A 26,478-nucleotide genomic window follows, 5' to 3' on the forward strand; every position below is an offset into this window, starting at 1 on the left:
GAACTATCCAACTTCTTTTCAGATTCAATTTCTTCACTGACTGAAGGACATTAGCTTAAAGGATATGTTGATATTTAGTTGAATACATTCTTCCACCCGCAGAATATTTCTTGTACCATTGGCTACCACAACCCCAAAACATAAAAGATCCACCTTCTCCCCATGCTTAACATTGGCAAGGTGTTCTTTTCTACAAATGCTTCTCACATTGTTTTCTCCAAATGTATCTTGTGTGGCTGTGGACAAACAGTTCAATTTTAGTTTTATCAGTCCAAGAAGATTCAGGCTTATCAAGGTTTTTGTTTTGCATATTTTAGATGACTTATGATGAGGTCAGAGAAGAGGTTTCCTTCTTATTCTCCCATGCAAATCATTGTTATGTAAGCAAAGTTGTACTGTGGACCTATGGATAACTACCCCAGTGGTAGCTAAATTTTTCAATAGGACGTCAGCACTGATCTGAGAGTCCTGTTTTGCAGATGTGACCAGTTTTTATGCAGTTCTAGCAGAGATTTTTTTTGGTCTTCCAGATCTTGCACTGACAATGTAACTTGATGTTTCTGACAACTGAAATTGCTAGCTGGAAACATTTAGAGTTTTTATGGCTGTTGAAAATAGACAGAACAACAATCAGTCAGAGTATTTGTTAAATAATGGAAATGTCTTAACCCAAGTGAAGGCTTAATGAGTCAATCAACATTTTGGCCTTAAAAAAAAAAAAAAGTTAAGATATCCCTGGGTATTAGCAGCATGGGATCTATCTGAGATTCTTCCAGGTACTTGTGACCTGGATTGGCTACTGTTGGGAAAAGGATACTGGCTTGATGGCCCCTCAGTTTGTCCCAGTATGGCAGTTCTTATGTATCAACCGGAAGAGTGTCCAAACTTTTGCACTTGTCATGTTCACTGTTTTATGATGTTCTCTCTGTTAAAATAAGCAACTAGTCATTTTATATTAAACAATGCTGTTCCAAAATGCATATAGTACAAAATAACCTGTGAGATTACATTATCTCTTAACAAAACAATCTGACACCTCAATCCCTAATTATATAACACAACAACCCCCATCAGATCTAATTGGGATATCACTTAAACAACACAATCCCCTCTGTCTAGTCACTAATAACTGAATAATACTCTGTAATTATATTACTGGAATCAATAATTTGTGATATGTGATGTATAATTTGTGAATATCAGTGCTGTAAACCGTGGTGATCTAGTGATTTTCAAATGGAAAGATGGTATCTAAAACCTCTAAAATAAATAAATAAAATACTATGTAGAGATTGTGTCTCTTTCTGATTACTTAGAGATTCATTGAAACAAATTTGACCAAGAGTGTCTAAACATTGCACACAACTGTACTTGAACATTTTCTGTCATATACAGAGCACAAAGTCATGATGTGACTGAGAAACTGAGAACCAGAGCTGGATTCTGAATGATTACCATCTGTTCCTGAGGGCAAGAAAAGTAGCAAACAATTCTATGAAGTTCATACAAGGACGTTTTCATTTACATCTAAGGAATGTGTCCAAGTATCTCAGCTGAGTCATGGGGAGCTGTGCCAAGAACAGGGAATACCCCCTCCGTGCATAACCACATGGATGGAGCTTGGATTATCTTCTGCTAGCTAGCCCCTTCCCCCTCAGGTTGAGCCCTTGGGTTCTGGAAGCCAGCAGAACTTTGCTTTGGTGACTGTGCATATTGGAAGCTGGAGCAGGGTGGACTAGACTGGTATACAGCTGGAACCTTGGAATAGGCTGGGGTGGACTGTACAAGGCTAGAGGCTGGAACAGTCTTGGCTGATCTGTAGCAAGGCTGGGTAGGCAGAAACAAGACTGGGCTGGAACAAAGCTAGTTCTTGGGGAACGCCCAGGACAAATACCAAGACAAGGTACAGACACAGACTGGGTCCAAACAAGACAATGGCAAGACAGGGACTGGACAGGACCAGACAAGGCAGACAAGTTTGGACAAGACAACACTGAACAAGGAAACTAAGGCCCAAAGGCAGTAAAGAATAAAGGCTGAAGATCGCTAGACACAGTAAGGCATGAGGAGGCCACAGAGCTAGGAACAGTAGAAAAGAAGGCCCAGAGCCCACAAAGCTTAGAAGAGAGAAGGAGGCTAGGTCAAGCAGCCAAGAGTGACTATGAAATGGCAAATTGGTTCTGGAAAAGCTGGGCTAAATGGGTCTGGATGTGGTGTGAGAAGCGAGGAAAAGCTTTGCAATACTGGAGTTGAAGTTTGCTGAGGTCCCCTGGTGGAAAGGAGGCTGCACCACAGATTCTTAACAAGCTGAAGCTAAAAGCATCCATTTTTTGGACAATGACCATTTTCTTTTATTCTTAATAGAGAAGAGGTTGAAATTTAGTCTTACTGGTTAATTTCCTTCCCTTGAATTCTACCAGTCCAGTTTAGTGGGGTTAACTCCGCCTATTAGCAGATGGAGGCAGAATATACATTCATTTCAGTGTAATGACCTGGGTGCTGTGTGGTCCTCATGCCTACCGTGGCCCTCAATGGGCTGTACTCTGAACTTTCAGGCTTGCCTTAAAGGCACAAGAGGCTTGCCTCACACACAGTGCCACTGCCTCATCGAATCGCTCCTGCTCCTTGTTGTGGTCACCTGAGCTCTTACCTTGCCTTGTCTACGTTCTTGATTGCTTGTTCCTCATACCTTAGGCTGTCTCTTTGTTTCCCTGTCTCCTATAGGCCTTCCAGCAGTGATCCTATCCCTTGCTCCCTGTCTCCAGCTTTTAAACTGTTAAAATCTCTCTCTTTTGGAGTTAGCTGGCACAAATAATCTGTTCAAACTAAAAATTGGGGCATAAAGACTGTTTTTTAAAACAATTGACCAAAAAGCAAAGACAACCGTCCAGAAGTGACGTAATCTAACTGAATTGGGTGTGACTCAGACCTTGGGGAAGGTAATCTTAGAGCAGGAGAGCCATTGTGGTCCTGTGCACATGCTGGAGGGATTTCTCTTGGTGGAAGTGTATATTGCATTGTGAAATCTGCATTGTGGCTAAGTATTTTTGCTTATTGCTTTGAAGTTGTGTAGAAAGCTTCTGTGATTAATTCCTGTCTGTCACGGAAAGAAGATTTTATTTAATAATGAAAAATAAAAATTCATAGAAAAAAATGGGGTTAATATTCTGTAACCCAGCTTAGTATTTAATATATAAGTTCAAATAAAAATTGGAGGCGGAAGGTGTGTTGATGATTACATGAAAAACATTGGCACCAGGATGGTAGCTTATAATTTATGAAACCATCTCCTGCCCTCCTTAAAAATTTTTTGGAAGTAAAGAATAAAAGAAAAAATTATTAAGATCAATTACTGAGCAGGTATATAGAATATTACCCACATATATATACAAAAATAAAAATATACACCGGGTGAATTTTTGTGTGTGAAATATATTATGCTCATTTGGTGAGGATCTATACTAGTTAGATTACTATGGTATCAAGGCAAGCTTCCCAACAAACTCAGAGACTGGGAAGGCACCAGACTTCCTGAGAAGCTCACTACTCAGCTCAAAACTGAAGGACCTTAGCCTCTTTGAATGAGACTGACAGGCACTCCTTAGCCTTCAAAGTCAAGGTACAGAATGAAATAAGGATAGGACATATCCTTCCAATTCTGGAGTGGAGGACTTTGCCACCAAGGCAAATCTGAAGAGCAGAAGTTGAAAATGGAAATGTTTCCTTCAAATTCAAAATGTGAAGGGCAAAGAGAACCTCTAGAGGTCTTTCCAGATGGGAATTTGACAGAAGCTTCTAAAAAGTCCAAGGAAGAAAAGAACTCCTTGTGCCTCACTGTCAGACTGACAGAACAAAAGTTTCCATACTGAAGTGGGGCATCCCAAAACATTCGTCGACACCCTTCTGACTGAGGGAGCACTAGAGAAGACCAGCCTTTTTCTTCAGAATCCCAGATATGGAGTATTGGCCTAAACCACGAGCCTTGAGTGGTACAGAGCTATCAAACTCTGAAGCCTCCCCATAGCAGCCTTTACCATTCACTCTTGGAGGCTGACATAAAAACATGCTATACTGGGTCAGACCAAGGGTCCATCAAGCCCAGCATCCTATTTCCAACAGTGGCCAATCCAGGCCATAAGAACCTGGCAAGTACCCAAAAACTAAGTCTATCCCATGCTACTGTTGCTAGTAATAGCGGTGGTTATTATCTAAGTCAACTTAATTAATAGCAGGTAATGGACTTCTCCTCCAAGAACTTATCCAATCCTTTTTTAAACTGCACTAACCACATCTTCTGGCAATAAATTCCAGAGTTTAATTGTGCGTTGAGTGAAAGAGAACTTTCTCCGATTAGTTTTAAATGTGCCACATGCTAACTTCATAGAGTGCCCCCTAGTCTTTCTATTATCCAAAAGAGTAAAAAATCGATTCACATCTACCCGTTCTAGACCTCTCATGATTTTAAACACCTCTATCATATCCCCCTCAGCCGTCTCTTCTACAAGCTGAAAAGTCCTAACTTCTTTAGTCTTTTCTCATAGGGGAGCTGTTCCATTCCCTTTATCATTTTGGTAGCCCTTCTCTGTACCTTCTCCATCGCAATTATATCTTTTTTGAGATGCGGTGACCAGAATTGTACACAGTATTCAAGGTGCGGTCTCACCATGGAGCGATACAGAGGCATTATGACATTTTCCGTTTCAGTCACCATTCCCTTTCTAATAATTCCCAACATTCTGTTTGCTTTTTTGACTGCCGCAGCACACTGAACCGACGATTTCAATGTGTTATCCACTATGCCGCCTAGATCTCTTTCTTGGGTAGTAGCACCTAATATGGAACCTAACATTGTGTAACTATAGCATGAGTTATTTTTCCCTATATGCATCACCTTGCACTTATCCACATTAAATTTCATCTGCCATTTTGATACCCAATTTTCCAGCCTCACAAGGTCTTCCTGCAATTTATCACAATCTGCTTGTGATTTAATCACTCTGAACAATTTTGTATCATCTGCAAATTTGATTACCTCACTTGTCATAATTCTTTCCAGATCATTTATAAATATATTGAAAAGTAAGGGTCCCAATACAGATCCCTGAGGCACTCCACTGCCCACTCCCTTCCACTGAGAAAATTGTCCATTTAATCCTACTCTGTTTCCTGTCTTTTAGCCAGTTTGTAATCCACGAAAGGACATCGCCTCCTATCCCATGATTTTTTACTTTTCCTAGAAGCCTCTCATGAGGAACTTTGTCTAATGCCTTCTGAAAATCCAAGTATACTACATCTACCGGTTCACCTTTATCCACATGTTTATTAACTCCTTCAAAAAAGTGAAGCAGATTTGTGAGGCAAGACTTGCCCTGGGTAAAGCCATGCTGACTTAGTTCCATTAAACCATGTCTTTCTATATGTTCTGTGATTTTGATGTTTAGAACACTTTCCACTATTTTTCCTGGCACTGAAGTCAGGCTAACCGGTCTGTAGTTTCCCGGATCGCCCCTGGAGCCCTTAATATGGGGGTTACATTGGAACAAAGGAGTGGCAACTTCTAGGGACAACCTGTCCCATACCATGATCAGAACCACTGGCCTGATGGGGCAAAGAATCGCTCACAGTAGGGTCAGTGTAACCAGCTGCCTATCAGAACTCTTTTGGGAGGGAGACCTGCTGACTTTCCATGGACCAGATGAGTATATGGAGAAATCCCTGCATTGACAATTCTTGTCTTCATTACCCTACAAATGGGCTGATTGATATCAGGACAGAGTATCACCTCCCCTGGCTAACTCTTCTGAAATCTCCAAGGCCACCGTGGCTTCAAACAGTCCTGACTATCCTCTGGGAATGACTGTAACTCAGCCCTCACAGACCTTGTCTAAACAGAAACCCTAAAAGGGAATACTTACTAAGACAGATCTCAAATTTTGAACCTGCCACCCTGTTTTGCGGTCTGTGGTCAATATCATGCCATCAAGATAAAGGATAAACAAGAACAAGCCCCTGTTTCCAGAATTATTTGAAGATGGAGGAGCCCCCCCCCTTCAGAGACAAACTCTCCATATTCCTGGTTTTCCAAGGGACTATCTTCCACCATGATCAACTCCCTTGCTGGCCACTAGGGAATCTGGTAGAGGAAGCCTCCTAGGAGCCCAAAGTTCACTAGCCCTCCTAAGGCAGAAGAGTGTTCCCCTTCTGCATGGAGGAAGGTCCCTCGGGAGAGGAAAGAAGGGTCCCACTAAGGCTCCTTGATTCCAACACTCAGGATCTAGCTCCTTCCCCTTCCCCCATCCAAAATGTGTGGGAGGTTTTCTTGCTTAAACTTTTTATTACAAGGATTTTTGTTTTAAAGATACACTCTCAAGTCAAACTTTAAAGTACATCATATACCAACCAGCAAAATATCACAAGCATCTCATATAACAATGGGTGATACCCTTGACCCTATAACTCCCCACCCCCCTACCCCCAAATATCAATGGTTAGAAACTTTGTACATGGCAATACAGTTTAGGCACTGTACAAGACTTAATACAATAAATTCAACACCCAAAATCATAGTATAGGAACAAATTGACACAGTTAAACTGGATTCAAATTATGTAATTTCTTCCAGCAAAGTTTCACGCAAAATGTTTTAAGGGCTGGGACCGGAAACTGAAGGAGGTGCAAGTAGGAATTTTTACTTGGGACCCAGGAACTTTCCTATAAGCACACAAGTAAAACAGGCCCATCGTGTATGGCTTAAACTGCAGGCCTTCATAATGCCTTTAACATGATGCCTTCTGAAATGAGCCTTGTGCTGAATGCATGAGCTAGCTGTGTACACACAGCCTGTCCACATGTGAACATAAAAGAGCTTCATTGCCTATGGTCGGCCCAAGGGCTTCTGTTAGTACGAGAGGCAAATACGTGACCGCAAGGGATACCCCAAACTGGTGGGCGGCACTGCCAGTGGAGACTGTCAAGGTAGCAGAGTCATCTGTTTCCCTCTGCCTTCCAGCTTTTCCCATGTGTGGAACAAACAATTGAAAGTTCTTGCTTTCTTGGAATAGCTGCAGAGCTTACCACCAAAAATGCTCCCATCAGGCTGCAGAAATCCCCCTTTAAGGGCTGGTTGTCTCCACAATAGCAGCAGCCCCCATTCAAACATATCCCTGGGAAGGAAGAAAGCCAGAGACGTTTGGCTTAAGGGTAGGCTGAATTTCCTAATGGCTGTGGGTCCCACCATGATAGAGCCTACTTCGGCCTGCTCAGAGAGTCTCCCCTTCTTGTGGCTTTGTAAGCCCTCTGCTGAGCAGCTGCTGAAGGACCTCAGCTGGCTATGTTTTTTGTTTGGTTTTAATAAAAGTTGCTTTACTGCTGCTGCCTAGCACAGTCAGTCCAGTGGTAAAGGAAATAAACATGCAGGGGGGGGGGGGAGGGTCCACACCCACAAGTCTCAAATAGAGGGGTACCTGCCAAAGGTTTCACCTAGCAAATTACTCAAGTCTTAACCAGGCTTGGCTGGAGGCCTGGGTTCTGCCCAGAGAGTCCTGAGCCAGTTGCCAGACCCTGCAAACCTGGGAGTCACTTACTAGACACTGTTCAACCAGGCCCAAAAGGGAAACAAGGAGTCGCTTATCAGACACTGCTCATCTAGGCCTTGATGAGAACCTTATGAGCTACAATGCAGGCCCTGCTCAACCAGGCCCACAATGGGAGCCATGGAAGCCTCTATCCAGGTCGTGCAGGGAATCCTGGGAGCCATGATCCAGGCCTGCTCCTTTAGGGAAGCAATCACAAAAACTGTTGCCCTGGGAGCAGAGATCCTTCTCCTCCAGGGAAAACAGCATGCAAGCTATTGTCCTGGGAGCAAACTCCACCAGGGACTGGGCCCAAAGATCTGGGACCTGGGAGCCAAGGAATTTTATAGCAGTAGCCCAGCATGTGTCCACCATCTGTTGGAGACAGAGAAATACTGGCTATTGCCAGTGATGATGTCACTGAAAAGTATGTGCCCTCTTCTAGTACAGGGATAAAAACTATAGCTCGCAGGCCAAACCTAGCCCAATAACATGCTTTTTTTTGGCCCTCCTACCTATCCATTATCTCCAATCCACTGGCACCCTGAAATGTCAGACAATGTCCTGACATCGTGGACTTTTGTTGATGACATCGATGTGTCTGTGGCTGGTAGTGGCATTCTCCTCTTTATTGCCATATGAAGCATGGCAGGGGCAGGCGGGACATGCTTCCTTTCCTCCAAAAGGGGTACTATATGCCACAACACTCAGAAAGACTCGCGCCCCCCCAATAGATATCATCCCCTACAGGGCCTCTCCTTCACAGCATTCAGGAGAAGGAAGAGCCCAGGATATTAGAGTTTCTATATTGGACAGCACAGGACCTCAGTGATTTGAGGCGAGTGGGAAGAGCATATATTGCTGCTGCAGTTAATTTGCTGGTTCAGAGACTTTGTATTTCTTTGAGAGACATGTTAACACTATGCTTTTCTTTTGCCACTGTTGGTACTGCTTTGGTCCTCTCACTGCCCCATGGGGTATGCTTGCCACCCTGGGGTACCCCATGGGGTATGCTTGCCACCCTGGGGTACCCCATGGGGTATGCTTGCCACCCTGCTTGCCACCCTGCTCGAGGTGTTCCAAAGGGGACCCCTAGCCCCCAGAACAGATGAGTAGCAGTAATGTGACCCTGTTTTAAAAAGGTCTGCCCACCCCGGTGCTAGTAGGATGAGGTTAATCCCACTAGACTGGACTGGTATAGTAGGATGAATTAGTAAGAGACAGAAAAAAAAATCATCAGTGAAATAAATTGTTCTGATGTAGAAACAGATAAACTAAAAATCAAAATTTTGGAAGTGGATGACTATACTTGCGTGCTGTGAAAGAAACAAGAAATAGCAAGCTAAGGAATACTGTGATATTATTAAAGACATCATTATATGGCTGCTGCTGGCAGGCTCAAGAATAACTACTACAACTTTAGTTTGCTTTAAAACAATGATCCTTGCATATAAACATCAAAGGATTAAATTACCATCTATTACCCAAGGCACAATAAGAATTCTATTAGTCTCAAACAGAATTTAGCAAGGGCTCAAAATGAACCAAAACAGAAAAATATAGTAAATGCTATGACAAGATATCTATCTTAGATATTACCCAACAAATGTAACTGAAATAAACCCCCTATTTTTGTGAAACCTCATCTTTAAAATCAATGGATGAGAATACATTGATTTTTTTTTTTATAGTGTGCAATATTTGCCATTCATCCTACCTCTCTATGATCAGGCAAAGGCAACAAATTATAACAAATGCCTTCCTTCTATTTCTGCTGGGCTAAACAGATATTATCTCTTATCCACTTTCTTTAGCAGTAGGCTCTGTATCTCTTACTGTAATGAGTACTGACGCAGAAGCTATTTGACAATGAAACCAAAGAGCTACATGGACTTCTTTGTAGACATGCTTACAGCTCCAGCTTATGTCTACAAAAAAAAACCCCAAAACACAAAAAACACAGTGTTCCCCTTGTGGAAATCTTAAAGCAGTAGTACCTTTTCCTTGTGGCACAGCTGAATTTGCAGTGAGTAACAGGCCAGGAGGATAAGGCGTGAGTAAGAAATAAAGATGATAATAGGTCTGTTTTCTAACTCTCTCAAAATTATTTACTGCCCCTTACAAGTAAAATTGTAATATTTAGAACATACAGTGCTAAATAAACAGCATTTTGAACTAAAGGTGGTCTACATTTTGGAGGAGTCACTGCCCATGGAAAAAGAAAGGAGGAGATGAAAGACAAAGAATACAAGAAAAAATAGAGAAATAGGAAAAGAAAAAAAAGGTAGCCTTTCCTTACAACTCTTTTTTTGTAATACTTGCTTTTCTTCCTTCCCTCCATTCACTCTCACCTTTATTTCCCCATTCACTGAGGCTTCTTCAATACTAATTCCTTAAATTTATGTTGCGAATGCACCCAGCGGGCCCTGAGGAGGGACGCAGAGGCGCGATGGTCTGCTCCTGGGAGAGGGTGAGTCCTTGGCCCATGGGACGACTCAGGGAGGAGCCCCAAGGGAGGTGAGCGAGTACAGGCACGGGCAGAGCAAGTGCATAGGAGCTGGGACAAAGCAGGGTCAGCCCCCCCGCTGAGGCAACACACACCAGTGAGGTCAGACGGAGGCAGAGGGCTGGAAACGAAGAGGCAAGGAACTGGAACAGAAGACTCCAGATCCTAGAAGCATGAAAAGAGAGTCAGAGTACATAGAGGAGACGAGGCTCTGGGAGACTGGGACGGGACGAGGCTCTGGGAGACTTGGAAGGCACTGTCCCTCAGGGCGCCCTACACAGCCCAACGTGGATTGATCACAGACCACCCTGTCCCACTGCACGCCCTACACAACCTGAGAGGCTGGTCACGAACCATGCGGAGAGCGGAATATGCACAGGACGGAGAAAGGATCCGGACAGCGCTTGGGAGAGGCCCAGCTGGAAGGGGACTCCAGTCACCCAAAGACGGACACCGAACAAGACGGATTTACTCGCACGAAGGTGGGCTGGAGAAAGTCCGGTGGACGGCAAGGCTGCTTGTGGATTCTTCAGGATCGAGATAAGGATCGAAGGACATCGGTACACAGGAGAATGGTACCTCCGGATGCAAGGGCATCTAGACATCTGAATGAGTGGACATCTATACACAGACAAGGAACTCCAGGGCTTCAGGAAGGGAAGCAGAGGACTGGAATATGCCACGAAGAAAGTCTGACGAGGGACGAGACCCGGAACATCAGACGGAGACATCGGAAACAAGAAGAACATGGAACATAAAGCCATCTGGTCAGGAGCAGCAAGATGGAACACGATGGAACTCTGGTATCAGATGGAACTCCATAGAGCTGGAGAACTCCGTGTAACTCCATTCGAAGGCCCTGAGGAAGTGAAGCAGGGCCTTTATATCGGGTAGGTCCAGGAAGTGAAGTGAGGACATCATCCGGTGGGGCCAAACAGTGCTTCCTGCTAGTGGCCCTTTAAATAAGATGAGGAGGCGCGCGCCCATGCCTAGAGAACACCGTAAGGAAGGAAGGCGGAGCTGAGGCCTGCGGTGGCATCCTGCTGCATGAGGAAGAGAAGGCAGGCCAGAGGCGGCATCCTGCTGCAGGGGCGATCCGGGTAACTATAGACCAGTGAGCCTGACTTCAGTGCCGGGAAAAATAGTGGAAACTATTCTCAAGATCAAAGTCGTAGAGCATATAGAAAGACATGATTTAATGGGACACAGTCAACATGGATTTATCCAAGGGAAGTCTTGCCTAATAAATCTGCTTCATTTTTTGGAAGGGGTAATAAATACGTGGATAAAGGTGAACCGGTAGATGTAGTGTATTTGGATTTTCAGAAGGCATTTGACAAAGTCCCTCATTAGAGGCTTCTACAAAAACTAAAAAGTCATGGGATAGGAGGTGATGTCCTTTCGTGGATTACAAACTGGTTAAAAGACAGGAAACAGAGAGTAGGATTAAATGGTCAATTTTCTCAGTGGAAAAGGGTAAACAGTGGAGTGCCACAGGGATCTGTACTTGGACCGGTGCTTTTCAATATATATATATAAATGATCTGGAAAGGAATATGACGAGTGAGGTTATCAAATTTGCAGATGATACAAAATTATTCAGAGTAGTTAAATCACAAGCAGACTGTGATACATTACAGAAGGATCTTGCAAGACTGGAAGATTGGGCATCCAAATGGCAGATGAAATTTAATGTGGACAAGTGCAAGGTGTTGCATATAGGGAAAAATAACCCTTGCTGTAGTTACACGATGTTAGGTTCCATATTAGGAGCTACCACCCAGGAAAACGTTCTAGGCATCATAGTGGATAATACTTTAAAATCGTCGGCTCAGTGTGCTGCAGCAGTCAAAAAAGCAAATAGAATGTTAGGAATTATTAGGAAGGGAATGGTTAATAGAACGGAAAATGTCATAATGCCTCTGTATCGCTCCATGGTGAGACCGCACCTTGAATACTGTGTACAATTCTGGTCGCTGCATCTCAAAAAAGATATAGTTGCGATGGAGAAGGTACAGAGAAGGGCAACCAAAATGATAAAGGGGATGGAACAGCTCCCCTAGGAGGAAAGGCTGAAGAGGTTAGGGCTGTTCAGCTTGGAGAAGAGACGGCTGAGGGGGGGATATGATAGAGGTCTTTAAGATCATGAGAGGTCTTGAACGAGTAGATGTGACTCGGTTATTTACACTTTCGAATAATAGAAGGACTAGGGGGCATTCCATGAAGTTAGCAAGTAACACATTTAAGACTAATCGGAGAAAATTCTTTTTCACTCTGCGCACAATACAGCTCTGGAATTTGTTGCCAGAGGATGTGTTTAGTGCAGTTAGTTTAGCTGGGTTCAAAAAAGGTTTGGATAAGTTCTTGGAGGAGAAGTCCATTAATGGATATTAATCAATTTTACTTAGGGAATAGCCACTGCTATTAATTGCATCAGTAGCATGGGTTCTTCTTAGTGTTTGGGTAATTGCCAGGTTCTTGTGGCCTGGTTTTGGCCTCTGTTGGAAACAGGATGCTGGGTTTGATGGACCCTTGGTCTGACCCAGCATGGCAATTTCTTATGTTCTTATGCGACATCCATGCCGCGAAGATGAAGCCCCAACGACGGCGGCTCACGCTGCAGGAGGGAATCCCGGTGGGGACTTCCCTGCTAGAGGCGGAGTCCGCGTCGTGGCTCCAGCTGCGAAGGAGGAGAGCGCAGCAGCGGCAGCAAAGCCGCAAAGATGGGAGGCAAGGTCGGGCCAAGGAGGCCACGTAGCTGGCGGTAGGTGGAGGGCCTGTCCGCAGGATGGGGTCCGCAGACAGGATCATAACAATTTATCAAGGTGCATTAGTGCGTGTTTAATGCTCATTCGTGCCTGTTAGTAAATAGGCCCTATTGAAAGTTAATGGGGCCTAATTAACAACAACACGCATTAACAGGTTTTGGTAAATTAGGGCACTGAAGCACCGACCAGGGCAAACACTTATTTGCATTCAATTAAAAAAATATATATATATTAGTGAAAAATTTCAAACTTTTTGCTGGCCAACTCGTGTACTTTTAATGAAATATTTAACTTGAAAACTAATGACCAACTCAAATTTCATTTCAGTGTCTGTGTTCTTGTTGATGAATCTATCTGGAAGTGGCAGTAATTTCTGTCTGGGAGTATCCGAGTCACCCAGTATTAATCCCTTCATTTTGGTTTCAGTTTATTTTGAAGTCGTTCTTTCATACAGAACAAGCCACATCTGTAAAAGATGGCAGTTCCAAATAAAGGAAGGTTTTTGAAATACAAACATGTAGTATCTGCCCAGAAATATCAGGAACTCTGAACAAAGGAGAGAATGCCTGCATGCTGTGTATGGCACGAAAGAGCAGCATATGCATTCAAAGTTAAGATACCCATCAAGGACTTTCTAAAACGACTATACTTTTCTCTATAGAATTCCATAAACTTAAGAGTAAAGATCACCTTTAATCCTAGCTAGTTACTGGAAATAACTTAATTATTTGGCATCCCCACTTTTGTAGTCAGTTTGAAGAGACAATACCAAATTAATGTAAACTAACAGATCTAAGACATTTCAGATCTCTGCACGTGATGTCAGCCTGACTCATACTCTGGCAGGAACATAAACACTGCATCCAAAGATGGAGGGCATCTAAAGATTTAGGTTCTGATTTACTAAGAAATTTTTTTCTCATTCTGTCTCTAAGGGAAAAAAGCTTAGTAAATCAGGCCCCCAAGTTTGCTTTGACTCCCTGGGACGAGGCCAAATTGCTTTGCGTAGGACAAATACAAGCTGGAAATTCTGAAGAAAACACCACAAAAAACAAACCCATTAACACCCTCCCCTCCTCTCCAATCATAATCTGCAACACCTGGAGAGAAAGATCATGAGCCGTCTTAGTATTATTGCTCTTGGAATCTACAGAGCAACCTATTATGAAAGCTAAAAACAAGCCCTGAGGATAGTGATGTTCATTCTTGTTCTACGGCAAATATTATGTTTGCGTGTAACCTACCACAAACAACTCTAAAAGGACAGACAGTCCAGAAAACAACCTTTTATTAAACAGTACGAGTGACTAATTTCACTACTGCTAATTTGCAACTTTCAAGTGAAGATACACACAAAATAATACTATGGCAGTCACACATCTCAAATGAAAATGGAAAAGAAGAATTCAAAACACTGTATGATCAGGATAAAATGGAGATGATCTGCTTCTTACCACAGAATAGAAACAAAGGTTATATACCACCAGTCTCATTCTGAGACTTTTTCCTATTTTATTACTTTGGTTTTGTATCACTATTTTAATAAGAACATAAGAAATTGCCATGCTGGGTCAGACCAAGGGTCCATCAAGCCCAGCATCCTGTTTCCACCAGAGGCCAAACCAGGCCACAAGAACCTGGCAATTACCCAAACACTAAGAAGATCCCATGCTACTGATGCAATTAATAGCAGTGGCTATTCCCTAAATAAACTTGATTAATAGCCGTTAATGGACTTCTTCTCCAAGAACTTATCCAAACCTTTTTTGAACCCAGCTACACTAACTGCACTAACCACATCCTCTGGCATCAAATTCCAGAGCTTTATTGTGCGTTTACCTGTGTGTTTTATTTTGAAGGTATTGTTTTGTGAGTATTATAGAAGTGATTGAATGTATATCCATTCAGTGTTGATTATGAATGTAAAATCTGTAGTCTACCCCGATTACTTGGAGGTGGTAGAATATAAAAATATGTAAATAAATGTCCTGCAATAAATTAACCAAATGATAAACCTTACCAACAATTCATACCATGTCAAAGATCCAAAATTAGGGTTAAAGACCCATGTACCTAAGGCTGTATTTCACCACTTAACAGAGCAGGGGGTACAAACTGGATTAGAATAATCTTTGATTAAGACGACAACACAATTTTCTAAACAATTAGAAAGGGTTCATTTAGTTACAGTAATTCCAGGTCAAAAGAAACAAAAAGCCATGTGAACTTTTTAAGGGCTGGAATCTTCAAGGGCTCTTTTGAAATTCAAACTGTGTAAGGCTTGTTCACTCTTGCCAGTATGGGCCGGTGAAAAAGCATTGATAGAAGAATTGATTGATAAAGGTTAAAGTCTAACACCACCTTAGGCAGGAATTTAGGAGGATGAAAAGCATCTCTTTATTATGAAAATATATATATATATATATATATATATAAATATCCAAATTACTACCTCCACCTTCCTCTATTCCTGATGCCTTTCAACTAGCTTGATCACTCCATTCTTATACTTCACTTTCAATGCATATCCAGCATAGTTCTCTGCTTCAACAGCAGGGGAGAAGAAAAACTGTTACTTCACACATCCAGCAGAGCTCTCTGCTTAAACGGCAGGGGAGAAGAAAAACTGATACTTCATGCATATCCAGCATAACTTCAACGGCAGGGGAGAAGAAAAAAGGATTCACACTCACAAAGCGGGGAGTAGCTGGCTTGTCACGGCGGTTACTACCCCAAACCAAATGTGCCTGATACTTCACTTTCGATGCATATCCAGCATAGCTCTCTGCTTCAACGGCAGGGGAGAAGAAAAAAACTGATACCTCACGCATATCCAGCATAGCTCCCTGCTTCAACAGCAGGGGAGAAGATAAACAACCAATAAGGGCTGTATAACATAATCTGGGTAAAAACAAATAAGCATGGGTGTAGCTTGCTTATTGCGGCGGTTACTACCCCTACTACCTCTAACTAATCAAGCTAGATATTTCACTTGGATGCAGCTCCTCCACCGCTCTCTACATTAATGGCGGGGGTGGAAGGGAATTAGAACCAAGAGCTAAGAGAAACAGATAAGTATGGGAGAAGAAATGAGGGAAGCTTGCTGGGCAGACTAGATGGGCCATTTGGTCTTCTTCTGCCGTCATTTCTATGTCATTTCTATGTTTCTATGATAAAATTTAGTATACAGTGGATAAGACTCTAGGGCCTGGAGCTTACTGATTCTGTGTGCTGAAGTGCCTACCCTCAAAAATATGACCTTCTACGTCAGGTACTTGAGCTTGCAGAGGCTCAAAAGGGGCTTTCATGAGCTGGATAAGCACCATATTGAGGTCCCAAGACATGGTGGGTGGCTTGATGAAAGGCTTCAGTCAAAGCAAGTCCTGCATAAATCTGACAACTAGGGCAGGGGCGAGCAAACTTTGTTTTTTTTTTTTTTAAACAAGGCCACATTTCTGGTACTCATGTGCCCTAAACACCAAGGGGTCTCCTTTGGAACTGCATGAGTGGGGAAGGTGGGGGACAGGTTCAGCAGCAATTATACCCCATAGCACAATGAAAGGATGAAAGCAGCATCATGGCTCCCCTATGAGGAAAAGCTAAAGAGGGTAGGGCTGTCATCTTGGAGAAAAGACAGCAGAGGAGGGATATTGTGAATATGTGAACAGATACCATTTAGAAAGACCTGGATGTGTTTAAAAAAGTCTGCAATTGCTGGTGTCTCACAGCTAGCAGAGAAGGCATTAATTTTAATTCATAGAAGCCCTGATGAGTAGTACTACTGCTGACAAGTTTCAACTTGTGCTAATTCAATTCCATTTATATCTGTTACCATGTGTCCACTATATATGCACATATCTTTCAGTGGAATTAACAAAATGGCAAACTGCTGACCTTGAGGACACATTCAGTACAATAAGCTCATAAACTCAAAAGCAACATGGACTTTCTCAAAAAAAATATAAAAAAGGATGTTGCATTCAATTCAAAACAAACGTGACATTTCACAGTTTAAAGTTTATAACTTGTACATCTTAACCTGAAAAACCATTGATTTTGTACATGGTGCATTTCTTTATTTGTATGTGGTTTAAAATCAAACCAAAGAAAGGACTTCTGGTGAATTACCTATAGTACCTGAATGCAATCCGTTTTGAAATGCTGAAAAAAATTGTGATAAGCAGAATATAAAAAAATCTAAATAAATGTTGCTGAGCTGAGAAGTCTCAAGAGAGAGCAGCTCTGCCCAGCCCTACCATAAATCGCGTTGCTAATCTCGCAAATTGTCTTTTATACTCCTTTTTTTGTGTGCCATCTGCCTGACTATAATAGTGATGGATAGTGATATCTTGAATTTGTTGATCGATATTAAAGGAATGATGATAAAATATCCATGAAATACGAGAGACAAAAGCAAACTTTCTGATTCAAAAATGGTGTCTAAAGCTGAAAGATCGATGATGGACTTTAAGGAAGACAAGAAAATTTCAAAAAATGTTTCGGCTTTTCTGGAAGATAAACTAAGTAAAATACAATCATCCAATGATGAAATTAAAGAAGGTTGGAAAAATATGTGAACCACATGGATGATATCGAAGGCCAAGCAACATTGCAACAAAATGATTACAGATCGCTTGGTGGTAGAAATAACATCACTAAAAAAAAAAAAGAAAATATTACCTTGATGGAATGAATCTAAGACCAAGAAATTCGAGGGTGCAGAAACCACCTTTGCTTAACAGGTGTTTCCAGAGAGTGTAAAGGAGCAGGATTTACTCCAGTTAATTCAAGTCTGGTTACCGCAAAAATTGATCCTGTCGCTTGAAATGGAGCCTATTACTGTTGAACACGTACATTGAGTTACGCCATTTCAAAAAAAGTAACAAAGCCTAGATGTGGAAGCACTTATCTTGAATTTTGCTGCTAAGGTAAAAATCCTCTCTGTTATAAAAAGAAAAATAATTAAGGATCTCTGAAACAGGACTCCTCCCTGATCTTGTTATTTAATGATTATTCCATGAAGGTCTCAAAGTTGGAGAGCTTTTATTTCTATTTGTGCTGAATTATATCATAAGACTCTCCAGTTCACAGTGAAACAAAGCTTTTCACGAAGAGAAAACAGTATTTTTGCTAAGAAAGGAACAAGTAACAATCTAAATAAATTCTAATTGTTAGAGTTCGGAGATTTGACAAGCTTCAATATCTGAAACTGTGAATATATTTTTTGTTTGAATAATGATTGCTTTTCATTCTCAACAAATCAACATATTTTGACTCTCTCTGTATATTATTTTCTATTAGTAAGACAGCAACCATTTTAGGCTTGTGACGCAGTGTGAATTGGCAGAGACTATACACATATTGTACATGTATGACTAGAGCACCGATTGTTTCAGATGCTGGAAAGAAGCTACAAAGGAGTTTTTCTATGCAAAAATAGCAGAAATCTTTCATTGGGATCTTCTTATTTATTTTTTGTTATAGGTGGCCTGTATTATTAGGCACAGTCTCTTCTTTAAAATAATTAAGATATATAGTTCTTGCCAACTAGCATGTATTTTTAAATTTCTTTAGTCCACACTTCTTTTACTGGTGACTATTCTTTCAATGACTTAAGGTTGGTAAGGTTGATAATAGCGGTATGGTCTGCGATAGTAGTAACCTGTTTTGTACTGACCAAAGAAATGTTTAAATGTTGAAGGCGTATCTAGAGGTGTCGCTAAAGACTGGACCGCTATATTTTGTTCTTGAATGAGAGAAACCGTCTCTCTGAGTTTGTCATCAAAGAGATTGTCTGGTCTGCAAGGTAAATTGGTTAGTCGGTCATGTACATCTTCTCTAATACTGCTGGCCCTTAGCCATGCCAGATGTCTAGTGGAAATGGAAGTAGTTGATAGTTTTGTGGAGGTGTCAAATGCTTCATATGCTGTCCACAAGTGACGCAAGCCTTCCTGTAGGTCTAGGGCTGAGGCAGTGGAGCGTCCCCTTGCGAGGTAGTTAGCAAGCGCTGCAGCTGTTGAGTACAATTGACTAAATATTGTATTATGTAAAACTGATGATGGTTAATTCTAGAGTTAAGCATAGAATTTTGGTAAATCTTTTTTGCAAAGTCATCCACGAGTTTATTGTCCTTCCCTGGAGGCGTATTACAGTATAGCCGGTTTTTCTTGGCCGTCTTCATTGCCGATTCTACTACTATTGAATTGTGAGGAACCTGCACGTTTGAATAGTAGGAGGCCTTTTGCATCCTATATTTTAAATCTATTTTATTAGAAATGGATGGAAGAAGGTGTGGAGAATCCCAAGCTTTATCCATAAGACCCTCCAATATTTGGTGAGGAGGTAGAGCAGTTGGTTCAGTTGGAACATCTAGTATTTGGAGAATCCCCATAACCTCAGATCTTGGGTCTGGAAGTTTCCGAGTCTCTATATTTAAGGCTAAATCCAATTTTTCCAGGAATTTAGCGTAAGTTAAATCTTCAGGTGGAGAAGTTGGTTGAGGAAGATCTTGTGGGGGATCTGATGGAATACCCGTTGAACTTCCAGGAGATGATACAGGAGAAGGATCTGGTAAGATCGTGTAAACAGAAGAGAGTGGGGAGTGTGATGGTTGTGGAGATGGCAGGTCATGAGCTGGATCAGGAGAAGCCTGCGGTGATGTAGGAACCTGAGAATCTGGTGGTAAAACGTTAGGGTCAGATGGTAAACCTCAAAAGAACATATGTAGTAGCGTAGTGATTTGAGACAATGTCTCCTCAGCTGTTTGACGACATGGTTGGTCAGGTAATCTGGTAGATTTCTTTGATCGTTTAGACAGCATCTTAGGGACTGATGAATGAGGAGACCTTGGTCTCTATTTGGAGTGTTTAGGATGAGAAACCCGATCTGGGGATGATTCCCAGCCCCCTGGTGAGTCATCAATAATAACATCCGATAAAACTGACGAAGGAGAGTGGTGATCTCCTGGCAGAGATGTAGAATGATGAAGAGAAGATTTAGATGGTGCTCCAGATGGAGTTGTAGTATGTTTTGTCTTTGAGACAGATTTTCACGTTTATTTTAAATTTTAGGTGCTGAGACTGACTTCTCCGGTTGTGGAGGAGAAGGTTTCTTAGTTTTGGAAGGTAATTGCGTCGTAGATTAATGAGATGCGTCGTAGAAATAGACTTCTTCAATGGAGTCAACGCATGCGATTGCGTCATACGAGGCATCGATGCAGGATGTGACGCCGGTTTTCTTAGAAATGGATGGAAGAAGATGTGTCGCAGCCGATGGAGTGGTCGACACATGATGCGGCGCACGGCATTCCGAGGCCAAGTGCGCGCGCCGAGGGACCTTGGATCAGGGCTTTTGCCTACTCAGAGACGACTTGGTCGAACAATCATCCCCCGGGGAGGGGGCATAGTTTGCCTCATCCTCTCCATTTTTTCCTTTCTTTGTCTTCTGGCCCGCGAGGACATTTTACCACAGTCCCTGCACGCGGCCTGATCATGATCGGGACAGAGGCATAAATAGCAATAATTATGCCCATCGGTCACAGACATAATTTTTCCGCAGGAACAATATTTAAATCCTGGGCTTCTTGGCATCTTCTGTCTTCTTTTCTTCTATTTATCGAATTTTTTTTTTTTTTTAAGTTTTAAATTTTCCTGTCAGGGCGAGTAGCCACACGTCCGTGTAGTAACCGTGGAAAACTAAAACTGAAGAGGAGCTTGAGGAGCGCGGGAACCCGAGGTCATGTGCACTTCAAAGCTCTTCGCGCTAAGAGAGTAGCTCCGCCTTCGTGACATCACTGATGAAGTCACCCCCACTGTGCATGGCTAAATGCCCTGCTTATCGATGGAAAATCCTTTTTAACTGGGATGTTCAGGCTGGGTAACATCTCAGTTTGTCTCAATGGTAATTACTGAGATATATTACATTCTCAATATAGGAAATATGGCTGAATTGAAAATAGTTTCACTTAATGTTGATGGGATCCATTCACCTATAAAAAGAAAGAAAATACTCAGTATATTCAAAAGACTAATATTAATTTGGTATTTCTTCAGGAAACATTTTACTGATTCTGAGGATAAAAAGCTAAGGGGTAGATTTTATAAAGTTGCGCATGGGCGTCCATGTGCGCGTACTACCCGGCAGCAATCCCTGTCCTAATTCCCCCCACCCCTCCAAATTATTTTACCTGCTGCGCCTGCTAGGTCAGGCGCAGGTTGCGCGCGCCAGCACACGATCCTCCAACACAGAGGCAAATGGCCGCTGTGCTGGAGGCCTCTGGCCCCACTCCTTTTCCGAAGCCCAGGGACTTAGACGCATCCCAGGGCTTCACACGCATAGCCGGGCCTTTGTAAAATAGGCCCAGCGCGCATAACCCCATTTATGCTCATAGGGCTTTTAAAACCTACCCCAAAAAGCTAAAGCAAGAGTGGCTGAGAGAACGCTATTATGCCTCATATTTAGGGCCCTTTGATTTCAGTTTAAACTTATTTTTACCCATAAATTCCTGGATTTTTCCAAAGATGGACCTTATAGGGAAGAGATGGGGCAGGGTCGATAGCACCAAAAGTGCCAAGGAGAGGCAGAATCATAAATCCGTCACTAGAGGTACTATGTGCTTGAGATAGCACTCCTGCTTCAAGCATGTGTAACAAAATACATGTCTTAGGAATTTGGGAGCTGAATAAAAAAACATTTATGTATTTGGGTGAATGGGTGCTTGAGGGCATATCTGTGGCTAAAAAGCATTTATGGAATGCCCCAAATATTCTTTATCAGGCTATCACAAATATATATTTCATGCTGCTTATCTTCTGAATATCTTCTTTTAGAGGAATCACTATTCTGAAGAGCTTTAATATTTCTGAAAGAATAAATAAAAGATTCACATCTAATAATTATAGACCTCTCATGATTTTAAACACCTCTATCATAACCCCCTCAGCCGTCTCTTCTCCAAGCTGAAAAGCCCTAACCTCTTAAGTCTTTCCTCATAGGGGAGCTGTTCCATTCCCCTTATCATTTTGGTCGCCCTTCTCTGTACCTTCTCCATCGCAATTATATCTTTTTTGAGATGCGGCGACCAGAATTGTACACAGTATTCAAGGTGCTGTCTCACCATGGAGCGATACAGAGGCATTATGACATTTTCTGTTTTATTCACCATTCCCTTTCTAATAATTCCCAACATTCTGTTTGCTTTTTCGACTGCCGCAGCACTCTGAACCGACAATTTCAATGTGTTATCCACTATGATACCTAGATCTCTTTCTTGGGTGGTAGCACCTAATATGGAACCTAACATTGTGTAACTATAGCATGGGTTATTTTTCCCTATATGTATCACCTTGCTCTTATCCACATTAAATTTCATCTACCATTTGGATGCCCAATTTTCCAGTCTCACGAGGTCTTCCTGCAATTTATTACAATCTGCTCTTGATTTAACTACTCTGAATAATTTTGTATCATCTGCAAATTTGATTACCTCACTCGTATTTCTTTCCAGATCATTTATAAATATATTGAAAAGTAAGGATCCCAATACAGATCCCTGAGGCACTCCACTGCCTACTCCCTTCCACTGAGAAAATTGTCCATTTAAGCCTACTCTCTGTTTCCTGTCTTTTAGCCAGTTTGTAATCCACGAAAGGACATCATAACCTATCCCATGACTTTTTACTTTTCTTAGAAGCCTATCATGAGGAACTTTGTCAAACGCCTTCTGAAAATCCAAGTACATTACAACTACCAGTTCACCTTTATAGACATGTTTAACAACTCCTTCAAAAAAGTGAAGCAGATTTGTGAGGCAAGACTTGCCTTGGGTAAAGCCATGCTGACTTTGTTCCATTAAACCATGTCTTTCTATATGTTTGGTGATTTTGATGTTTACAACACGTTCCACTATTTTTCCTGGCACTGAAGTCAGGCTAACCAGTCTGTAGTTTCCCGGATTGCCCCTGGAGCCCTTTTTAAATATTGGGGTTACATTAGCTATCCTCCAGTCTTCAGGTACAATGGATGAAACATAGAAATGACGGCAGAAGAAGACCAAACGGCCCATCTAGTCTGCCCAGCAAGCTACGCACTTTATCCTTTTTTTTTTTTTTCTTCCTTCCTTTTTCTCTCCCCCACCTGTTACTCTTGGCTTCCAGTGCCCTCCAGCCCTATTTCCCCTCCACCCAACCACCAATGTAGAGAGCATCGCTGAATCTGCATCCAAGTGAACATCCAGCTCAATTAGGGGTAGCAACCTTTGCAACAAGCAGGCCACACCCCTGCCCCTGTCCACCCAGACTATACGATCCAGACTTCGTTGGTTGCCGTCCACACTCAGATCCTCCCTTCCACACTCCCCCTGCCGTTGAAGCAGAGAGCCATGCGTTGAAAGAGAAGTATCAGACTCTCTCCCTCGCCGAAGCAGAGAGCTACTCTGGTCATGCATTGAAAGTAAAGTAAAGTATCGGCCCAGCTACACCTCGCTTCCCTGTGAATACAAAATTTATTTTTTTTAATTTACCTTCCACATTACCTCTTGCCATTGAAGCCCAGAGCTATGATGGAGTCTCATCAACCTTGTGTATGTACACTGAACAAGGGTATTATCTCCAGGTAGTAGCCCCATTAACTATCAACAAATATTAAACAAGCCTAATAATTGGCAATATCTATAGCCTATGACCTCACCATTAATTTTACATACTCTTACCCACCCCTGTTTTTTTTTTTGTTTTTTTTATTTTTTTGGAGATGGCAGCCCTCCATAGGTTACAAAGTTTTACTAAGAGGTCTGAAATTTCATTTTTTAGTTCCTTCAGAACTCTGGGGTGTATACCATCCAGTCCAGGTAATTTACTACTCTTCAGTTTGTCAATCAGGTTTACCACATCTTCTAGGTTCATCGTGATTTGGTTCAGTCCATCTGAATCATTACCCATGAAAACCTTCTCCAGTATGGGTACCTCCCCAACATCCTCTTCAGTAAACACCGAAGCAAAGAAATCATTTAATCTTTCCACGATGGCTTTATCTTCTCTAAGTGTCCCTTTAACCCCTCGATCATCTAAAGGTCCAACTGATTCCCTCAAAGGCTTTCTGCTTCGGATATATTTTAAAAAGTTTTTACTGTGAGTTCTTGTCTCTAAGGCCAACTTCTTTTCAAATTCTCTCTTAGCCTGTTTTCTTAATGTCTTACATTTAACTTGCTAACGCTTATGCATTATCCTATTTTCTTCTGTTGGATCCTTCTTCCAATTTTTGAATGAAGATCTTTTGGCTAAAATAGCTTCTTTCACCTCCCCTTTTAACCATGCTGGTAAGCGTTTTGCCTTCTTTCCACCTTTTTTAATGTGTGGAATACATCTGGACTGTGCTTCTAGGATGGTTTTTTTGTTTTTTTTGTTTTTTTAACAATGACCATGCCTCTTGCACACTTTTTACCTTTGTAGCTGCTCCTTTCAGTTTTTTTCTAACAATTTTTCTCATTTTATCAAAATTTCCCTTTTGAAAGTTTAGCATGAGAGCCGTGGATTTGCTTACTGTCCCCCTTCCAGTCATTAAATCAAATTTGATCATATTATGATCACTATTGCCAAGCGGCCCCACCACCATTACCTCTCTCACCAAATCCTGTGCTCCACTGAGAATTAGATCTAAAATTGCTCCCTCTCTTGTCGGTTCCTGAACCAATTGCTCCATAAAAATGTCATTTATTCCATCCAGGAACTTTATATCTCTAGCATGTACAGATGATACATTTACCCAGTCATATTGGGGTAATTGAAGTCTACCTAAAACAATCTCGTATCAATAAAGTTTTTGTGACTTTTGTGAAAATAAATGTATTAATTGTTTTATCTTAGATGGTCCAATAAATAAAACAAATCATAAATTTATTTTCACAAAAGTCACAAAAACTTTATTGATACAACATGATTGTTTTAAGTATACTGTTGTTTTCGTTGTATACTGGACTAATTGATACGGATATATTGTGGTAACTGAAGTCTCCCATTATTACTGCACTACCAATTTGGTTAGCTTCCCTAATTTCTCTTAGCATTTCACTGTCAGTCTCACCATCTTGACCAGGTGGACGGTAATATACTCCTATCACTATAGTCTTCCCCGACACACAAGGGATTTCTATCCATAAAGATTCAATTGTGCATTTAGTCTCATGAAGGATGTTTATCCTGTTGTACTCTATGCCATCCCGGACATAAAGCGCCACACCGCCTCCCGGGTGCTCCTCTCTGTCATTTCAATATAATTTGTACCCCGGTATAGCACTGTCCCATTGGTTGTCCTCCTTCCCCCATGTCTCTGAGATGTCAATTAAGTATGTCTATGGTACATTTTGCTGTTAGGAAAAGTGTCCTCACTCAAAAAAGTACAGTATTTTATGTCGCAGCCAGAGAGACATACTATGGAGAAAAAAAAAAAAGGACATCTAGGAACAATTGTAGTTTTTATTATGGCTAAACCATGATATTCAATAATCTAATCTAGAAGTTAAAAGACTGCATAAAAAGGCCACTGCATGGGTGGGGAGTGGATTCAGTGGGAGGGGGACAGACCACAAGGGCCATTTGGCCTAGGCCTCAAGCTCAAAGAGGGCCTCAAATGTAGACATTTGTTGATTTTTTATGTTGTCGTGTGCTCTCTCTCTTTTTTTTTTTTTTTTGCTATCGTTCATGGCCTCACAGCTGACTCTTAGAAGGCTTGGTGCATTCACAAAAATCTTATACTCACTATAATCACATTTAATTTATTTAAAACATTTATATGTCACATCATAACATTCAATGCAGCTACATAAAAATATTCACAATAATACATAAAACAAAACAATACAAATGACAGTGCATGAAAATATACATTCATTGAATTACCATTAAATTTCAGTTTGAGAAAATCTTCTCAAATAAATGCGTCTTATTTCTTTTTAAATGCTTTAGAGCAGGCTTCCTTTCGAAGTGATTCTGGAAGGTTGTTCCAAGCAATGGCACCTGCCACAGAGAGCAATGTTTCCGTTGAATCTGCCAATCTTACCTGGCAAGCAGATTGAATATCAAGTAAATATTTCCCAGTTGATCTCAAAGATCTCTCTAATCTCTAAGATAATATAATCTGCCTGATGGATATAACATGATTTCCATATGGTTAGAGCTATCTAAAGCAGTCAATAATCTTGTAAATAAGATAAAAATCTTCAGGTTGTAACTAATTAAACAATTATCAACCTAGAAAGATAGCCAAAAACATGTTTTCACAAATCTAAAAATTGTTCTTTTGTCTTTATATATTAAATTAACACTTGTTAAAACAAAACCAATCAAGTAACTAGGCAGAGACTATAAGGTAAGGAATGTTTAAGGATGAAAGCTTATAGAAGTACTAGTATTCTCAAATGCTTTTACCTTTATGCTTAAATTATTCTTACCTCATAATTTTCTTTTCTTGAGTCCTGCTAGACCAGTTATTATGTATGGATTTCCCTCCTCCACAGCTGATGAAGATAGAGGACACACCTCTTTTTTGACCTCACTCTGGGCTACAAAAGGAGTGTGGTCCTGGTCTAGTCCAGTAGCCTACTACCAGAGCACTGTGACCAATTCCCCCCTTTATTGCC

General features: G+C 41.4%; 1 protein-coding gene across 2 annotated transcripts in view; it reads right to left on the reverse strand.

The window, feature by feature from the left end:
• LOC115093846 (ras-related protein Rab-5B-like) overlaps positions 1-26,478 on the reverse strand; it is a 131,077-nt gene that overhangs the window by 89,343 nt on the left and 15,256 nt on the right. The window lies entirely within an intron of this gene.

Source organism: Rhinatrema bivittatum, chromosome 6 (assembly GCF_901001135.1).
Source record: "Rhinatrema bivittatum chromosome 6, aRhiBiv1.1, whole genome shotgun sequence".
In the NCBI taxonomy this organism is placed as follows: domain Eukaryota; kingdom Metazoa; phylum Chordata; class Amphibia; order Gymnophiona; family Rhinatrematidae; genus Rhinatrema; species Rhinatrema bivittatum.